At 46.4% G+C, this 20,104-nt stretch overlaps 1 pseudogene; it reads left to right on the top strand.

The window, feature by feature from the left end:
• Nucleotides 1-3,742: 3,742 nt before the first annotated feature.
• Nucleotides 3,743-8,934, top strand: LOC125524604 (annotated as a pseudogene).
• Nucleotides 8,935-20,104: the final 11,170 nt, after the last annotated feature.

The following is a 20,104-nucleotide window of genomic DNA, read 5'->3' as shown; positions in this document are numbered from 1 at the left end:
AGTTATCTACGAACAAAATAAAGAGGAGATTTCCAAGTCATCAGTCTGATGAAAAGATAGAGCACCTGCATTATCACCGTGCCTTTCTTCCCTATTGCTCTCCAATCCGACCAAACAACGATGTGCTCTAGAGCTACCACCACACAGTACCTCCCATGTGTGTCGCCACCATCCTACCAATTCACTGATCATTGCACCAATTCCAGCCCACGCGAGCGGAATCTCTTCTTCCAACCAATATACCTTGGACCGATCTGTCGGCAAGAAAAGAATGCACATGAGGTGCTCCACGAAATGCACATGAGTGAGGAGAGGAGGATAGAGGGTACATTGCTTTTTTAAATAAATATATAGAAGCTTTATTTTTGTATAAAGAAGATTGGCTTTTTTTTGGGCTATAAGTACAGAAGGTTGGGTTTTTTGTTGAGACAGTAAAGAAGATTGGTTTTTTCTTTTAGCAAAGTAAAGAAGAATGGCTGAAAAATACAAGAGACGGCCACTTGGGCTTGGCCCACTATAGCCCCACTACACAGCACGCACGTACGCACCCGGTCACTCTCGCTCCTCCCGTTCTCCGGTCTCTGCCGCAAATCGGCACCGGCGGCAATCTCTCTCTCGTGCGCCCCCCGTATGGCCCACCGACCTCCGACTGACCAACTGCGTCCTCAGCCAGCGCCGCTAGGCCATCTACGCGCTGCTCCCCCAACCGACGACGGGGGTAGTCGGGATGCGGTCCTCGCCGCCGCTCATGGTGGGTGACCCCCGGCGGCTGCGGGTCGGACCACCATTTGAGCCTGTGCGAGCACGGTCCACTGCGTGAGCTGAGCTGTTCCCCACAGCGAACAAGGTGCACATTTTTTTCCTTGCACATCTCCTCGGCTTCAATTTGGATCTTAGGCAGCAAAATTACAGGACCTCAGTCCATAATAGCTTTAATTTCTCTGCGGTTCTCCAAAACCTGCGAAGCTCAGCCCGCCGTAGCAGTAATTTAGTTCTGAATCTGAATTTCCTGCTGATCATCATTCATTTAGTTTCCTTCTCTGCTTTCCTTGTTCCTTCCATGTATGTGTATGCAGTATGCTCAGTGTTGTTGTTACTGAACCTCAGTCCATTTATTTACTCGACCTCAGTCCACAATAGTCTTTTGTTAGGTCTTTGAGTCGCCACCGAATCTACGAAATCCACTATGTATACATGAGTCGACAGTCACACATGTTTTTTTTTTTACTGAAAACTTATGCAGTGGAGACATCCAAAGGTGGAACCATACTGCATCCGAGCTAGGGCATGTGAGTATAAGGCATAACAGAGAAGGCAAACACTTTTATTCGACCATCAGTGACAGCCATCAACTGTGTTTCCTGAAAATTCAGATATGCATACTGAAGCTTTTCATACAAAATACTCTACTGTGTGATGTCTCAAAATGTGAAAAGATGCTCCGACTCTACTTTATGTACTTTAATTATCGATCAGTGAACTGTCTCCACCTTGGTTACTGGTTAGGTTATTAGTAAGTCCAGTCAGCTAAACTTTAAAAAGGCCAAATAGCTGGATCAGATCTAACTATTTGGCCTTTTTTATCTTATCTATCAGTGAGCTGTCCCTGCTTAGTTTATACCGCCAATTAATGATGCCCAAATTTGCTTCTGGCATATCATATTCTTGCTGTAAAGGAATTTCTCATATCTTCATTATATATGGAGGACTTGACTTACAGAGGAATGCTTTCCATTTTTCTGATTCTAGGTCTGCAGGACAGATAATAATTCAGTCGGTAAAGCAGGGAATGACAGGATAGTGTTATTGTCCAGAATTGTCAGATGTGAGGTCTATACAATGGCTGCTTGTTCATGGCAACCAAACCCAAGGAAGAGTAAAATGGCAGACAAGGAAGTAGTAGGAGAAGCACAGGTGGATAGTTGAGGTAAGCTGGTTGTTATATCAGTGATGAGAATTTAGTGATATACACCAGTGCAAAACCATGAATTTAGTGAAGAGAGCACTCCATCAAAGTCTGGATGTACACTTCTACAGCAATTTGAAAGTTACTATGGTGTGCAAAATCTCTTCCTTTTCGCTATGTAATATATGGATGCAAATGAAGGAAATATGTTACCTATTTGCTATTCTCTTTTGTGATGATTTCCCTGCAGGTTGAACATACCGAAATAGGCTTACGCCCCGCTATATTGATATAGCAACCACCCGATACAACATACCGAACAATGCTGGGGCAAACAGCACAAGCACGCCCAAAAGAAATAACAAAAGAAAATAAGAGAAGAAATGCCAACAACGCCGGATCAACGAAAGCTAAGGCACACCGCGACCGCTGCGCCCACTGAAGATAACCACCACGCTCCAAAGCCACCGAGTTGCCGTGTACCAAGCACCACCTTCAAGAAGGAATGCGACGATGACGACGCTGCTGCCCGGACGAATCCTAAGATTTTTCCCGGTACACGGAGGGTAGAGGGGGGAGAGGGTCACCCGACGCCCTTCAAGAAGGATGGCGGCGCCCGCAGGCGTCACCGCGTTGGTGTCGGCAAGACCCGACATGGATTTCTCCCGACCTCTCGCGCCCACCACCCAGGACCAACCTTCGGCTCCACCACACCCGCCGCCCACCAACATGCGCCAACAGTCACGAGGACACCGCCGTCGTCTCACCACGGCCAACGAAGCGAGGCCGGCCGGATCCAAACGAGACACCCGAAGACAAGGACCGGCAGCACCCCAGCCACGAGGGAGGGAACAACCTCCACCGGCTTAGGCGGTAGCAGACCGGGCATAGCAGCAGAGGCACACCAGACCCCCTGTCCGGCCAGGCCCAGCGTGGGCCTGTGAAGCTCCGCCGCCGTGCTGCAGCAGTCGCGGCACAGCAGCCGCCGTCCCTGTCGCGAGGAGCTCTCCGGAACCACCGGAGAACAGCCCATTGCGGCCACCCAGCAGGCCCGCCCCGACCCAGATCGGGCCCGTAGGGCCTAGATCTGGGCCAGCCAGCCGCCACCGGCCGCCGCCGGCCGCCGCAAGCCATGGGCCGTCACCGCTGCCAAGGGGCAACGCCTCCGCACCGCCACCGTCCAGATCCACGCCGGAACGCCGCCGGCTGAAGGGCTCCGCCGCCAGGACCGCTCGCCCGAGCCGGGGTCCAGCGACGGGGGAAGAAGGAGGGCCGCCACCGCCGGACTGCGGGGCGCCGCGCGGGCAACGCCCGGCCGGGCCCGTTGGCGGCAGCGGGGGGGGGGGAGGGGGGGGGGGGCCCGGGGGGGGGGGGGGGGGTGGGGAACCGCCCCGGTCGCCTCGCTCGGGGAGGGCGACGCGGGGGGCACGCGGTCTCTTTTTTCCGATGGGTTGTTTCAACTCTCCAGGTTGAACATATATGGGGTCAAAGTTTATTCTTGGACATAACTTTCAGATCTGGGAGGGCCAGCCATGGTGATGGAGAGATTCTTTTTTGATAGGCTACCACCATGTACACCAAACCACCACCATGGTAAGGAGAAGAACATGACTCTAATTCGTGATGCTTCAGGGCTTACAAACTGGTTGTTTGTATTTAGTCACACAGTAGTGTTGCATTTTGGGAGTCCTCTATAGTGTGATGTCATGCGTCTAGCCTACTTTATGTACTTTAATTATCGATCAGTGATCTGTGTCTGTCCGCATAGGTTACTGGTTAGTTTATTAGCAAGGCCTGTCAGCTAAACTAAAAAAATGCAAGTAGCTGGATCAGATCTGCTATTGCCTTGTTTGACCTGCTGTTTGGGGATTTCAGCCTCCTCTCATTATTAGCTCCTACTATCTGCCTCTCCTGCAACCTTGCCTCACCGCTCCTACAAAGTTGTTTCTCACTCCTTCATCCATGTAAGCTCACAACTATGCTCCTCTGGTTTTCCTCTACAAATCTGGATGCAGGATTCTTTTATTTTCTCTGTTGTTGCAACCGGCTAATTTATCTCGTGATTTTCCACTCCTACAGGTTTTTTATCCATTGTTATAGTCACTGGTTGTTTCTACCTCGGATGTAGAAGCACTTTCATTACTCGTCTATCGTTTATTCAGGTAATTCTCCATGCTCAAAGTAGTATTCTTAGTTTTTTCCGTTTTCTACGGATCTGCTGGTAGGTTTCCCTATCTCCATTGCAGTTGACTAATTTATCTCCTCATTTCCCACTCAAACATGCTTTTCACCCATCACACGTCCAACAATTCCAGTGCTCGCCTTTCGATTTATTCAGGTCATTCCACAGTCGACACCAAGAAAAATCAAGGAAAAGAGCAGAAATTTGTCTTTATAGCTTTTGCTCCTATTTTCCCATTGTATCTTCATGTATCTTTATACTAGGTGTTCCATTATTATGTATCTTTATGGATCAAATCTGTTCTCTTATTTTCCTTTATAAACAGCCCCTTAAACTCTCTTTCAGACTAGTGCTCTCACCAGAAGAGGAACAGTCCTACAATTCAATGACGGAAGTGGCCTTAGCTATAGCTGGCTTAAGATTGGCTGCATTGCCAGTCTTGAAGAAGCTCCATGCTAATGCTTCGACGTACCTTGGAGTGGACATGGCGCGTGAGCTCCATGAACTGGAGATCACTATCATGCCGCAGTTCGAGCTGGTGATCGAAGCAGCAGACAAGGGAAACCACAGGCCCAAGTTGGACAAATGGCTTCGGGAACTCAAAGAAGCATTTACCCTGGCTGAAGACTTGCTCGACGAGCATGAGTACAACCTCCTCAAGCGCAAAGCAAAGGGGAAGGATTCCTTGCCGGCCAATGCCTCCTCCATCAGCGGCACTTTTATGAAGCCTCTGCGTGCTGCATCCAGTAGGCTGTCCAATCTCAGCTCTGAGAACAGAAAGCTAATTTGCCAATTGAATGAACTGAAGGCTACACTGGCGAAAGCCAAGGAATTCCGTGAACTGCTCTGCTTACCTGCTGGTTATAATGCAGAGAGCCCCACAATACTATCAGCTGTTGTGCCTGAGACCACATCAATACCACCTCCGACTGTGATTGGTCGTGACAAGGACCGCAATCAAATAATAGATCGTCTTACCAAGACAACTGCTACTACTGAGTCTAGTACAGTTATGTACTCGGGTTTGGCCATTGTTGGCGCTGGAGGCATGGGAAAGTCCACATTGGCACAACTGGTTTACAATGACGAGAGGGTAAAAAAATGTTTTGATGTGAGAATGTGGGTAAGCATCTCACGCAAACTTGATGTCCACCGTCATACACGGGAGATCATCGAGTCAGCCTCTCAGGGGGAATGCCCACGCATTGATAACCTTGATACTCTGCATCGCAAGCTGTCAGACATACTGCAAGAATCAAAGAAATTCCTGCTTGTGTTGGATGATGTTTGGTTTGAACCTGGCAGTGAGAGGGAATGGGACCAACTATTAGCGCCTCTAGTCTCCACAGAGGCAGGAAGCAAAGTTTTGGTAACTTCTCGACGAGATACATTTCCAGCTGCTCTTTGCTCTGAAGAAGTGTGTCCTCTGGAAAACATGGAAGATGCTGAGTTGTTGGCACTCTTCAAACACCATGCATTCGCTGGACCAGAAATTAGAAATCTGCAGTTGCGTAAAAGGCTGGAAGATTTTGCAGAGAAGATTAGTAGAAGGCTTGGCAAATCTCCTTTGGCGGCAAAAGTTGTGGGTTCCCAGTTGAAAGGGAAAATATGTATTGCCACCTGGAAGGATGCTCTAACTATAAAGATTGACAAATTCAGTGAGCCAATGAGAGCTCTCTCGTGGAGTTATGGGAAGTTAGATCCATGTCTGCAGAGGTGCTTCCTATATTGCAGCTTGTTTCGGAAAGGCCACAAGTATGTATCTGATGAGTTGGTTCATCTTTGGATGGCAGAGGGCTTTGTTGATTCATGCAACCAAAGCAAGAGAGTGGAAGATATTGGGAGGGATTGCTTCAAGGAGATGGTGTTTCTGTTTCGTTCTTTCAACCACTTTATGGGGAATACTATGTTATGCATGATCTCCTTCATGATCTGGCAGAATCATTCTCCAAAGAAGACTTCTTCAGATTGGAAGATGATAAGGTGACAGAAATACCATCCACCGTTCGTCATCTTTCTGTTTGTGTTGATAGTATGAAGCAACACAAGGAAAATATCTGCAAGCTACATCATTTACGAACTATTATCTGCATAGACCCCCTAATAGATGATGTAAGTGACCTTTTTAATGAGATACTACAGAGGTTGACGAAGTTGCGTGTACTATATTTGTCATCTTATAGCAGTAGTAAGTTGCCAGAATCTATCGGTGAGTTGAAGCACCTTCGGTATTTGAACATCATGAGCACGCTGATTTCTGAATTGCCAAGATCATTGTGTACTCTTTACCACTTGCAGTTACTTCTGTTCAATGACAAAGTTGAGAGTTTGCCTGAGAAACTCTACAATTTAAGAAAATTACGCCATCTTGAACGGCATGATTCTGGAATATACACGTTACACAAAAAAGCACTGCCACAAATTCCAAATATTGGCAAGCTAACTTCGCTTCAACAACTTGAGGTATTTTCTGTGCAAAAGAAGAAGGGTTGCGATCTGCAACAGCTGAGGGACATGAATGAGATTCATGGCTGTTTAACTGTCACAAATCTTGAGAATGTCACTGGGAAGAATGAAGCCTTAGAATCAAAGCTACATCAAAAAATTCATCTTGGCAGCTTGAAACTTGTATGGTGTTGCGAGAATAACATGAATGCAAATAATAGTTTACATTTGGAGACTCTAGAAGGCCTGATACCACCACCTCAACTTGGGGGACTTACAATTGATGGTTATAAATCTTCCAAATATCCAGGATGGTTACTTGATGGTTCGTATTTTGAGAATTTGGAATCTTTAAGCATTTTCAATTGTAGTGCATTACAAAGCCTGCCATCCAATAGTTATCTATTTGACAATTGCTCTTCACTAATCCTCCGTAATATGCCAAACCTGAAGGCATTACCTTGTCTTCCACTAGGCCTTCAAATGTTACGATTAGAAAAATGCCCATTGCTTATATTTATTTCTAGCGGTGAGGTGGAAAATTATGATCAGAGTAAAATCATGATGAGGACAGACTATTTGACATCACAATTTGGTTTAATCTGGGACATGGATTCAGGATCAAATATTAGGAGAATACTCTCATCGGAACATTCATTTCTGAAGCAGCTGATGATATTGATGCATGCTGATGCGTCAAATGTTCAAAACCTTGAAAGTGCTCTAGAAGGAGAGAAAGATGAAATATTGGTAAAAGATGATATCATCAAGGCATGGATACGCTGTCATGAGCAGAGGATGAGACTCATGTATGAAAGGAGCATTGGGCTACCGCTGCTTCCACCATCAGGACTTCGTACACTTTATCTTTCTTCGTGCAGTATTACAGATGGAGCTTTATCTGTATGCCTTGATGGCCTGGCTTCACTGGAAAGATTGGTCTTGAAAGAGATTATGACTTTAACTACACTTCCTTCAGAAGAGGTCCTCCAACATTTGACAAAACTTGACAGCTTCTCCATGATTTATTGCTGGTCTCTCAGGTCTCTAGGGGGCTTACGTGCTGCTACCTCTCTTTCATCTGTTCAATTGGTCTCCTGCCTTTCCTTAGAGTTGGCACGTGGAGCCGAATGTTTGCCATTAACCCTTGAGAAGCTCAGTATACGCGATTGTGTGCTTGCAGCTGACTTCTTGTTTACTGACTGGCTACACATGAATGAAATTTTCATATGCAATTGCAGAAGCACTGCCTGCTTGTCTGTTGGTGGTCTCACCTCTGTTAAATCATTCTCACTGTATCACTTGCCAGATTTATGTACGCTCGAAGGATTGTCATCCCTGCAACTTCACCATGCACATTTGATTGATGTTCCGAAACTCAACGCCGAGTATATCTCCCAGTTTCAAGTCCAGGACTCACTCTATCTTAGCAGCCCTGTAATACTCAACAACATGCTCTCAGCGGAAGGTATCACAGTTCCACCATTTCTCTCTCTTGAAGGATGCAAGGAACCATTCATTTCATTTGAAGAATCTGCAAATTTCACATCTGTCAAGACCCTGAGATTCTGTGATTGTCAGATGACTTCCCTGCCAACAAATATGAAGTGCTTCTCCAATCTGAAGAAGCTTGACATCTATGATTGCCCCAACATATCATCTTTACCAGACCTGCCATCCTCCCTCCGGCACATATGTATATGGGGTTGTGATCTATTGAAGGAGAGCTGCCGAGCACCTGATGGAGAAAGTTGGCCAAAGATCGCGCATATCCGCTGGAAGGAATTTAGAGTGTGATCTGGATTCCCAGCTACAAATAAACGGAAAGGTAAATTGGCTCCCGCCGGCCATCTTTGCACTGTCAGAGATATAGTCTTTCGTAATATATATGCACTTCATTAAGGAAATATAATCTTTGAAATATTCAATTTATTACAAACTTTCCTTAATAGCAGGCCCTCCAGCAACCTTTTATCAGGTGGAGTGCTTCAGGCTGGCTCATCCTACAGCCCAAACTGTCTTCTGCTTCACAGGACGTTGTTGATCCCCTGCTTTGCTGATTGCTTCACGCATTGCTCTGTCGCACTCCACCACCTCCTTCCCTCTGGTGCCACTGTCACTGACGATGGTTTTTGTAATCGTGCTGTTGGTTATCTCCTTCATGCTATTATCATCCATTGACTGAACAATTCCCAGAACCGTAGTCTAATTTGCACGTTATTCCATCACTTGGTGCTGTCTTGTTTTGCTACCCCCTCCTGGAGTCTGCCGCACTTTTAATTTGTACCGACTGTAATCTTTATCTCTTGTGTGATCTTACGTACCTTGTAATAACTGGAGGTCTCTTTTACCATTCACCCCCATAATGAGATATTTGATGTACTGCAGTACTTGAGTTTCATACTTGATACAATGTGCCTGCTGCTGAATGCCTGATGGAACCTTTGTTGGTCATGCGAGACACTAAGTTAATTTATCATGGCTGATCTATCATATCTGTGCTGGTGCGGCCACATTTTGCTTGTATTATCATATCAGTCTTGTGGACAATTCTGGACGTGCTGGGGAGGGAGCAAATTGTGAGAGTAAGTGGTGAACGACTACTTTGGTGGGCAGCAGCTCTTGGAAATGTTTTGGTGTTTCTTCAGGCTGTGCCATTTTAGTCTTCCCCGTAGATTCAAGGGGGAACATCAAGATACAAAACTAGATGGAATACGGATTTGCAAGGTACGTACTTGTCATTGTTTGTTTACTGAATGACAGATAACCAAAAATCAATGCATGCATCAGGCTGATTGGGTGGATCATGCTTGTCTCTGTCGCCTGTTCTCTAAAGCCGAGAGACCAGGTTGTTAATTTTTCTCTGCACCAGTCTGCTTGTAGCTTGGTGGCCTGTTCATAGTTTATACGGTGCATTTACGCCCTGATGCACTTAATCCTAACATTAATTTGTGTCACTTAATATATTATTGTTTGTTTGTTTGTTTGGCCATAATATCATTCCATATTTCTATAACTTGAAACTTTGGCTGACTATTTTATATTATAAAGTTCAAGCAAACAACTTGATAGAGGTTTCTAGAGTATAAGACGACCATGTTTAGGTGTAACTGAATAGAGAACCGGAGAGCATTTGAGGTGTTAAATTTCTTGTTCAGTTTAGCACTACTGTCCGGATAGTTTGCACACTGAAAACTTTCTAAACCGTCCAGAATAGGCTTATCAGATCAGCTAACCACATCGCCTCCCCCGCGACCCCCACGTCGCCTCCCCCGGCGGCAGCGGGGGAACCCTAGCCGCGCCGCCGCGGCCCCCTCCCCACCTCATCCCACCTCCTCGCTGCCGCCTGAGGCAGCCGCCGCGGGCAAGCCCGGGGCTCCAAGGATGGTGGCGGCGGGGCCTCGGTTGCTCTATTTCTGCGTGGGGAACCCCAGATCTGGAGCGACAGCTCCATTGGCAAGGCACGGCCGGCTAACAGCCGTGCGGGCGGTGGATCTGGTGTCTCGGCCGCGCGGGCGGCGGGATCCGGTGGTCGTTGGCGGTCGGCGGCAGTTTCTGCGGCGGCCGGTGCACGCGATCTGGCGCCTCCCCTCCTCCCCTGTTCGGCATGCGGGCCAGCCTGGTCGGGCCGCGCTTCCTCTTGGTCGCTGGTTCTGTACAGGAGGCGCTGGTGGTGGCGGAGATCTAGTTCGGGCGAAATCCCTGGCTGGCCATGACCAGCCGCGCCGACGGCGACGCCTGAGGGCGCCGTTCCCCTCCTTGGAGGCGTTGGTATGGACCGATCTCCTCACTTCACCTTCCCCTAGGTCTCCCGGGCAAAAGCCCTAACTTTGTTGGGCGGCGGCGGCGCTCACGGCATCGTTCCCTTCTTGAAGGCGCCGCTTTGGGAACCTTGGGGTTGTACGGCGCTTGTGGGTGGTGGGCGACGGCGGTGGTGCGGCCCTATCCTAACATGGATTTACGTCCGTTGCTTGGAGATGGACTCGCGTAGGTGGAGGTCGTCGGCTGGCGTCATGGTGGCGTCAATGGCGGAGGACGTACAAAGGCTCGCGTAGGTGGAGGTCGTCGTTTGGCGTCGTGAAGGCGTCAATGGCGGAGGACCTGCCAAGGTTGTCACCTCAATCCGCTCTGAAGATGGGCCAGAGGAAGACGGCGGCAACGACACATGTGAGTGCGTCGGACCGGTTTGAGCCCCGGACCTGGCAGATTGCTCGGTCGGGGCCTCCGTCTTTAGATGTTAAGCTTAAGTGAGAGGTCTGGGTATGTGGCCCAGCTTGCACCCCTTCATCATTTGGATAGGAGTAGCAGCAAATGTTGCCAAGATGGTGAATTCAGGCATATTGTTGTTCTATTTTATAAGGTCTTCGAGAATAATTAATAAAATGGCTGCATGCATCTCCCAGATGCAGAGGCCTGGAGCCATCCTCCTTTTCAAAAAAAAAGCTAACCACATCAAAATTTATTTTTACTCGAACAGTAGAAATTTCTTCCGGCTATGTATATTTTGTATTTTCCTAGTATGAAGTATGCATGATATAGGGAAAAATAAAAGGAAGAACTGGCAGAAAAATAGAACAACAACAAAACTAATAAGAAGGGAGGCTCTGTCTGAACTTCTGCACCCAATCTCCTAAAAAATTGTAAGCCTAAATACTCTATGGGTGAGCCAACGAACCTTCTCTTTCAATTCCTTACCAAAGGAGTGTTTTTTTTTTGAGGAATTACCAAAGGAGTTAAATTACGTTGCATCCCAATCAAGGTAAAATCATTCCTGGTTACCTAGATTGCATGCCCAAGTAATGAGAATGGAAATGAAAGGAAACTTTCATGAGAGCCCTGAAATGACCAATTTTGTCCTAAAGGGTGGAATCCTGTGCAGCCCAATTTGGACAAAATACTACTGCCAACAAGCTTGAGCAAACTGACACTTGAAGGCTATATGATCCCTAGTTTCCAAGACCTTGAGGACGCACAATACAAAGGTATAGTCTGGGAACTTCTCCATTGAAGAAACCTCATAGTATTCAGACGGTTATGAATTAGCAACCAAAACAAGACCTTGTGCTTGTGCCAGCAACTTGTTTTCTAGAGCCACCGAAGGGCATGTATTGTTGCCCTCTGACCCATCTGTAATGCATAAGCCTTTTTTTTGCAGAGTGTAATGCATAGGCCTTAGAAACTGAAAAATCATGCTGGCCACCCAACACCTTTCCAGCTTGAGTGAAACCCTAAATCCGTGTGATTCGACGACGGCGGCGCTTTTACGTCGTCTCCCTCCCGAGGGCATCATTTTTTTGTGTTGGGCATCAGCAACATGAACCTACGGAAGACAATGGTGTTAGAGTTGTGGCTTCTGTGGCAACGCTAGCAGGTGAGCGATATCGGGGTTGTGACTGAGGTTGTGATTCTAGACTCTTTGGCATGTATGAATGATTAATTCATTTTTTAAAGGAATGTTCATACTGACTCCTTTTTAAAGTAAATATTGACTTAAAATACCAAAATAACTAAATACACCCCACAGAAGGTAATACATGATACATACAACACTTGAGCTATACAGAAAAGACAAGTACTCCTACATAGCACGGTTCGCCAGTTGGGCCTAGCCCAGTACACGCACGTTACCTCCCAGCCCAGCCCACATGCGCGACCAGCCCACACGGCTGTCTCGCTCGGTGATTCTACAGAAAAAAAAAAACCTGTCTCGCTCGGTCGCTCCACTCTTTCTCCGGTGCCCCGGCCACAAATCGGCCGCCGGCGCTTGTTTGTCCCCACTGACCAACGCTGCCACTGTCCATCTCGTTAGACTACCCACAGTGGAAGTAACATAGATAGTAACATCACACATATCTAGATAAAATAGATGATGTGGCAAACAATAAATGAAAAAAAAGGCATGTGGTAACATAGCTAGTTACTACTAGTATAAGTAACATCACACATATCAAGCCAAGATGAGTCTATACCCTAATAAATGAAGTGTTGCATGTTATCACACATACTGGCCATAGTGGGGTTAACATAACCGGTAACATGCACTTGGGACTAGCAAACATGCTTATGTGGCACACAATTAAATAAGAGAGAGATGGTTAGAGTAACATAGATAGATACCGTATCATGTTAAATGCTATGCTACTTTGTGTCATGCATGGCAATAAATATGGCCATCTATGATACTACTTTATGATACTATGCACTATGAAGGTAGTATCATATACTAGTATCATATGCGTGATTCTAGTGTATGTTACTCCCCACTATGAGTAGCCTTACTCCCCACTATAGAGGTAGTAACATAGTGTAGTAACATGTGCATGTTACTACTCTATGTTACTATCCATTATGGCTAGTCTTAACCATCTACGCGCCGCTCCCGTCCGTTCCCCCCAATCGGCTTCGCCATTGGCTGCCTATTGGAGCGCAGCCGCCACTGTGCACCAACAAAGTGGGAGGTAAACCTCGGAATAGTTTGTAATCCAAACCAAACCCAGACCAACCCATACATGTACAAGTCCAGCAATCAAACCAAATCAATCCAAACTTTAAGTGCTATAGTCCAAACCAAACTGAAACTGCTTGTGTTTTAAGCCAAATCAATCCAGTCCATTCCCTAGAATTGGTTTGGGCCCAAAGTTTGAAACTATAGACATGTGCACATAGATAGTTGTTGATGCATGCACTGAGCACTCCTACTATCCGTGCATGCTCAGTACGAATTGTACAAGAATCCCATTAAGTGTTGCATCCATACAATTAAATTTAGAAGATACCGCTCATCTGTACAAACTATCACTCATGCAAGCAAGAACAAAATGATAATTTGATCCTAAAAAAAATGATAATTTGACAATACTTTCTATGCCATAAAAGGACATCATGTTTCTCTGCCATAAAAGAATACCAACAGTTCCAGCGTGATTCAACATTTAAAGCTAATACGGTTGATCTCCAGGTCGCAAGAGTCTGCCGCTGATTCACACAGACAAATTATTTTCCTCACTTCTGAACTACAAAAACCCGTCTTGGGAAAAATGTGCAGTAACCGGCTCAGGTTCTCAAGCCATTCTAAGCTCCAGCGACGCATCCATATACTTTATCTACCTTAGCTTTGCTTTGTTTTTTTTAAAGGAGGATGTATCCCCGGCCTCTGCATGTGGACGGTGCATGTAGCCATATTATTAATTATTCACAAAGACCATATAAGGTGATACATCAATAAGCCCGAAGCCACCAGCTACGTTGTTGCTACTCCTATCCCCTTGATGAAAGTATGCCGAATGTCCGGGCCTAATATCAAACAGACATCGCACTAAAGCCTAACATCTAAAGCCGGATGTCCCATCCAAGCCACTACCTGTATTGGGTCTCACACCGGTCCGACACATTCCCAGTGAGCACCGCACGCTGCAAGGGCCGTCACCTCCATCTTCCATCGACCTTGTCAGGCCTCTCTGCCATCAACGCCACCATGACGCCAGACAGCTTCTTCCTCCTGCGCGAGATCATCTCCGCGCATCAGATGCCGAGTCTCCAATGCGCCGTGCCGCCGAGACCTACCGTCGACGATACGGTTAATGCCACACCGATCCACCTACATGCCATCTCGCGTCGACTCCGAACTACCAGCAACTCCACCACCCTGAGTAGTCCCCGGCCGACGCCTTCAGGAAGGAACATGACACCAAAGTGACATCGTCGCCCAAACAGAGGAACAGAGGCTTTCGCCTGCGCTCATGGCAGAGGTGGGGGCGTAGGATCCACACCGAATCCTCCAGGAAGGGAATCGGCGCCGAGGACATCGACTTTGGTGCGGCCGCCACGCCGGCCTGGAGTTTCCCCCGGATCCATGACCACTGCCAGATCCATCCAGGCAGTATTGGCGTCGACCGTAGTCGCTACCGTAGCCCGCACAAATCAGAGTAGATCGAGTCGGAGACGACGCCTCCCATGGAACTCCTGTCAGCCATCAAGGAGCCGCCATAGCGCCGCCGCCTCCACGTCGCCCACGCAGCCATGGAAGGCCCCCCATCTGCACCCGCGGGTGCTGCCCGCTAGGCAGGCCACACCGCGCGACACCGATCGAGGCCACCGCCTCGAGATCCGATCTGCCAGCCATCGTCGCGCCATGAGAGCCAGCTCCCCACGCCTGCGTCCGCACACCGCACGCGCTCCCGCCTGTCATACACACACGCCACGCAGCCCCAATGCAAGCTCGCCACGGTGACCATGCACTCCAACGGCGGACGCCCTGCAACGCCCGAGCACCATGAGAGGGAGAGCTGGAGTGCCCCGCCGCTGCCAACGCTGTGTGGGCTTTGCCCGGCGGCGCCTGCTGGCGGCGGCGAGGGGAGGGAGATTTGGCGAGGAGGGAGCTTGCCCGGCGGCTAGGGTTCCGCCCAGGTCGCCCGCGGGGTGGGCGACACGGGGGACAGACGGGCGCTGGCCAGGGCATGCGGATCAATCGGGCGAGCTAGGCAGAGTGGAGAAATAATCAATCCGTAATTCTAGAGTAAAGATGCACCAAAACACACAAATGCATAATATACGACATGTCTTGCAGATGCACCATGAGTGCAGCGAGCAAAGGATGCTACTTCAATGGCAACAGAAAACGACAGCTTGTTTAGACAAACGTTTTTGTTGCAATATAACTTGGTCGTAGAGAGGTAACTGGAGGTTTTCTCAACTTGGTCGAGGCAGCCAACGTAGGCGAGTAGCACTGATGCAATCACCATCGTACATGCCATGACATGCCACGCCAGGTCCAGTTTACATTGGAACTGTAAATCTTGATGACAGTTTATACACTGTAGCAATCAAGATTCTCAATCTTGGCAAATGAGGAGCTAGTAGAAGCTTCTTGAGGGAGTGTGAAGCCCAAGGAAGATTCGGCAACGGAAACTTGTGAAAGTGGTCACTGTGTGTTCAAGGCACTTGTCTTAGAGTTTATCTGCAATGGAAATTTGGAAGAGTGGCTGCATCCAAAAGCAGTGACTAACAACATGACCTTTAAAAGGCTAAGTTTGATGGAAAGGCTATGCATTGCTCAAGCCTCATTATTTAATTCAATATCAACTAGCAAAAAAGCCCGTGCGTTGCAACGGGACAAAAAAGCAACCCTCTCATATCTCTAGCTCTGTAAATTAATTTTAAAACAATGACTTATTATTGAATAATTCATAAAAAGCTTTGACTAAAAATTAGTCGAAACTTTTGATTTTGTGAACATGTTTTTGTAAATAGCAAACATGCCTGGGCGTTGCAACGAGAGAGGAGAAAAATTACCTCGCAGTTTAGCAATTCTAGCATCAGGTGACACATTTATCTAGGAAATACGCCCGTCCTTTGCAATGGGAGAAACGAATTCTCGCTGACAATCGAATTAATTTTTGCTTTCGCGAAAACAGGAATATTTCTCCACTTAAAAAAACTGTTTAAAATTTGAAGTTTTTTTTAAGTTGTAACATGTTTCTAAACTTAAATTTTTGAACACATGATTTTTTAACAAATTGTAATGAAACTTCTCTTTCCATCACATTTGTTAGTTGGGTTAGTTGAACGTGACCGGTTGGCAGGTCATGAGATCGAACCCTCCCATCAAGATTTTTTTTTGCTAGCTCTCCGGGCCTAGGCCACAGTGTGCCGCTGGGTTCCATCACATGTGTGAGTTGGGTCAGTTGGAAAGACTGTGCGTGTCCGGTTGGCAGGTCATAGGATCGAACCCTCCTATCGGCAACTTTATTTTTTTGCTAGCTCTCCGGGCCTGGGCCACATTGTGCCGACAGACTGTGTGTGACCGGTTGGCAGATCATGGGATCAAACCCTTCCATCAGCAATTTTATTTTTTTGCCAGCTCTCCGGGCCTAGGCCAGAGTGCACCCCCAGGTGGGCTTCCTCGGTTGGGCCAAAACGGATGGCAAATAACGACACCAAATAGCATACGTGAAATTAATTAAAGCGAGACGAAACCAAGAATATCACCTCCCTTTAAAGTAGGTATATATATAGATATAGATTTATTTATTATTTATTAGTAGGTATAGCAAACATACCTGTGCGTTGTAACGGGAGAAAAATACATATCATACATTCTAGTCCAACAATACAGAAACTAAATGAAGCATCAATTATAGTGATTCAACACTGATCGTCTAGTATACTGGTATTAAATGATGCATTATTTGGTTTTATCCTTGATAAGAAATACACATTGGATGTATAAATAATACTCTAGAGGTCTTTAAATAATGAGAAAAATTATATGAGATTTTTCTTTTGGGAAAATCAGAGATCAATAAAATGAGGACACAAGAAACATGGAAGTGACCACATGGAACTCAAATTTAATAAGAAAAGAAACTTGGAAGTGATAACGATATTAGAATTAATCCAAGTCAATCCACCTTCTGTCCAGCTAATCAAGGGTAATATGAACGTCCTTAAATTAAGGAGGGATGATGCATGCAGCGTGGGGCTGCATTTTGATCTCTCTTGATGGAGGTTTGTGCTTAGATTAGGTATTAGTCATGGATTTTAATCAGGTCTTCATCAAATCATACACATGGTCACTTTTGCCAAGCTCTTCCGATGTACTATCAACATGCGCACGGGCACACTGCCGATGATGCACCCCATATCTCACATCTTTCCATGAACGGAAATTATTCTCACTCTGTATATACGTATTTTTCAAACATTCCCTTGTCCATCGAGCCGCTTGCTCTCCTTCGCCATCTCGCGTGACCAGCAACATGCGCCAAGGCCGAGGGTGTGGATAATCCGGTGCCATTGCGGCCGGTATCAATTTACGTTTGCTACAATACAATTCTGAAACCAAACACCTCCTCTATTTATGTAGATTACGATTGATCCTAGTGCCAGCTTTGCATATACTCCGTATATCAATGTCTAGCCCACATTCCTTCCTTTAATTACTTCATCCGTCTAAATATTTCATCCAGCCAATTCAATTATTTAGTCAATTCTCTTAATTACTTTGCCCCCTTTATTCATCCAGTACAAATTGTTCGGGTCCTGCTCACCTTGTTCTGACCGTGTGTTTGTTGATTGCTGGGGCTGGTATATTAACCCGTCGAACCAACATTGAAAAGCCAAGGTGGGACTATTGAAACATCTAACATGCTATAGCTTAGTTGGTAGTGAGGTCCCGAGTTCGATTCCCTCCACGACAACTTAATTTTTGCCTTTCGCGTGGCTGGCCCATTACGGAAGGCCCAGCAGCGCACACGTACGAAACTTAAATATATGCACTGCGGGTTTATTACCAGAAAATTGAGGGGAATATCTGTAAAAAAAAAGTATGACGGATCAAGAATACCTATTTCTTTTATTAGTAGGTATATATATATATATATATATATATTTGGCAGATTTGACTTGGCAAGCTAAATAGAACTGTAATATGGCAAATATCAACTTGGCAGATTTTCACTTGACAAACTAAATAGAACTGAAATATGCCAACTTTGTGTCTACACATTACGCGGCCAGTAACATCTTTGTTTACATGTTTGACGTAGTTAAGGGATTGAACGCCATAAAGAGAGCATGCGAGGCTCATATGGTTATCCATGAATTTTGAGCAACCGGCTAATCCAGGTGAGCAATGAAGCATTACGATCATCTTTACGGTTCTGCTTGCCAGTTGTTATCCTGTGGCCTGTGAGATAGTGGTCCGGGAAGCCTGTTTGTGCCTTTGGGGTGATTCTGAAGTCAGTATTTCCATTTCTCATCCATTATTATATATTTGTCCAGTATAAATGTATTTGTTTCTATAACATGGAGTATCCATTCTCCCTGAAGTTGTATTGTCTTTACTCTTTAGCCTGAAAGAAGCGCTACTATGATTCGGAGCGCTAAAATTCGAAGTGTTACTCTGTGTCGCAATCTGGTTGCTTCTCAGATTCTTGTCATCAAAATTCAGCTCTTTGATTCTTATATACACACACTGACGACTTTTGGCTGCACAAATGATGCGGTTCTTGTGATCTTGTCATCTCCAGGTCTTTATTAAAATTAGTCATATCTTGCTGTTGCTTTGATTTCGGACCCAAGTGCGTGAAATTTGGTGGCATTTTGCATCACCATTGATTACTGCATGAATATTGTCAATGTAATTTGTGTCTCTGCCTCTGCCAATATTCTCCAGCCTCTCAATTGCAAAATACAAGGCTCGTTTTGACCGTTCAACTTTGAAAATTTGATTGCAAATGCTTTGGATAATATTGTACTCCCTTCAAGAAATGGATAAAAATGGATGTATCTAGAACTAAAATACATCTACATATGTCTATTTCCCCGATAAGTATTTACGGACGGAGGGACTTTGGATAATTATGAAATCACAATAAAATTTTGAATACGAATCCAACGGTTTCAAGTTTATGTGACATACGTAACCCACATACTATCAGACTAATTTATGGTGAAAATATGTCGAACAAGCTAATTTTGAGTTATCAGTACTACAATTGGGAGGGGTAAGAAAATGTTTTCAGGTATGTATGGCACATGTGGTAGGTGAGCATCTAGAAAATATGAAAAAAAGAAAGAAAGAGAAAATATTTTGAGGTCATTAGTCTAAAGAAAAAACAGAGCACCCATTTGAACCATCATCACTGCCTTTCTTGCTTCCTCTTCAATCCGACCCAACACCAATGTGCCGTAGAGCTGCCACTTCGCCTCACCATTCCACCCCGCGCGCGAAATTTCTTTGTCAGCGAGACAACAGTGCACACGAGGTGCTTGACAAAATGCACGTTAGAGAGAGAGAAGGGCATCTCAAAAAGAAAAAAAAATAGAGAAGGAGAGAGTGGTACGTTGCCTTTTTTAAAAAAAAATAGGGAAACTTCTTTTTTAGTCCAAACACTAGAGAATTTTTTTTTCTGAAAATAACAAGGGACACAACACGGTTGGGCCATCCACTTGGGTTTAGCCCACTCACGCTTCGGTTACTCTCGCTCCTCCCGTTCTCCGGCGTCTCCGCCGCAAATCGGCACCGGCGGCAACTCCTCTCTCTCTCTCTCTTGCGCGCCCCCCGTTTGCCCCACCGACTGCGTTCATGCTAGGTCCCCATTTGGTGGTCGGGATGGTGGTGGTCAGGTGCGGTCCTCGCCGGGGCTCATGCTGGGTGGGTGCCCTCCGGCGGCTGCGCCGCCTGGAGCTGCGGGTGGTCGTAGAGGCCGCCACGGCGGGCCACCGTTTGAGCCCGTGCGAGCACGGCCACCGCGTGAGTCCCCACAGCGAACAAGGTGCACATTTTTTTCTTTGCACATCTCCTCTCCCTCAGTCCACAAACCACAATAGCTTTACTTTCTCTGAGATTCTCTAACACCGGCGAAGCTCAGCCTGCCATACCAGTAATTCAGTTCTGAATCTGAATTGCCTGTTGATCATCATTCATTTAATTTCCCTATCTGCTTTCTGTCACACCCGGGGAGCCCAACGCCAACCCACGCGGGGCCCAGCAGGACGAGCCAAGGCCCAGAAGGAAAACGAAGCCCAGCAAGTGGTTCGACCCAGCGAGCTGGGAGCTGTGACTGTTA

This window comes from Triticum urartu, chromosome 7 (assembly GCF_003073215.2).
Source record: "Triticum urartu cultivar G1812 chromosome 7, Tu2.1, whole genome shotgun sequence".
NCBI lineage: Eukaryota > Viridiplantae > Streptophyta > Magnoliopsida > Poales > Poaceae > Triticum > Triticum urartu.
Note: the sequence above shows the minus strand (reverse complement) of the source record. Positions and strands in the feature narration are given on the sequence as shown.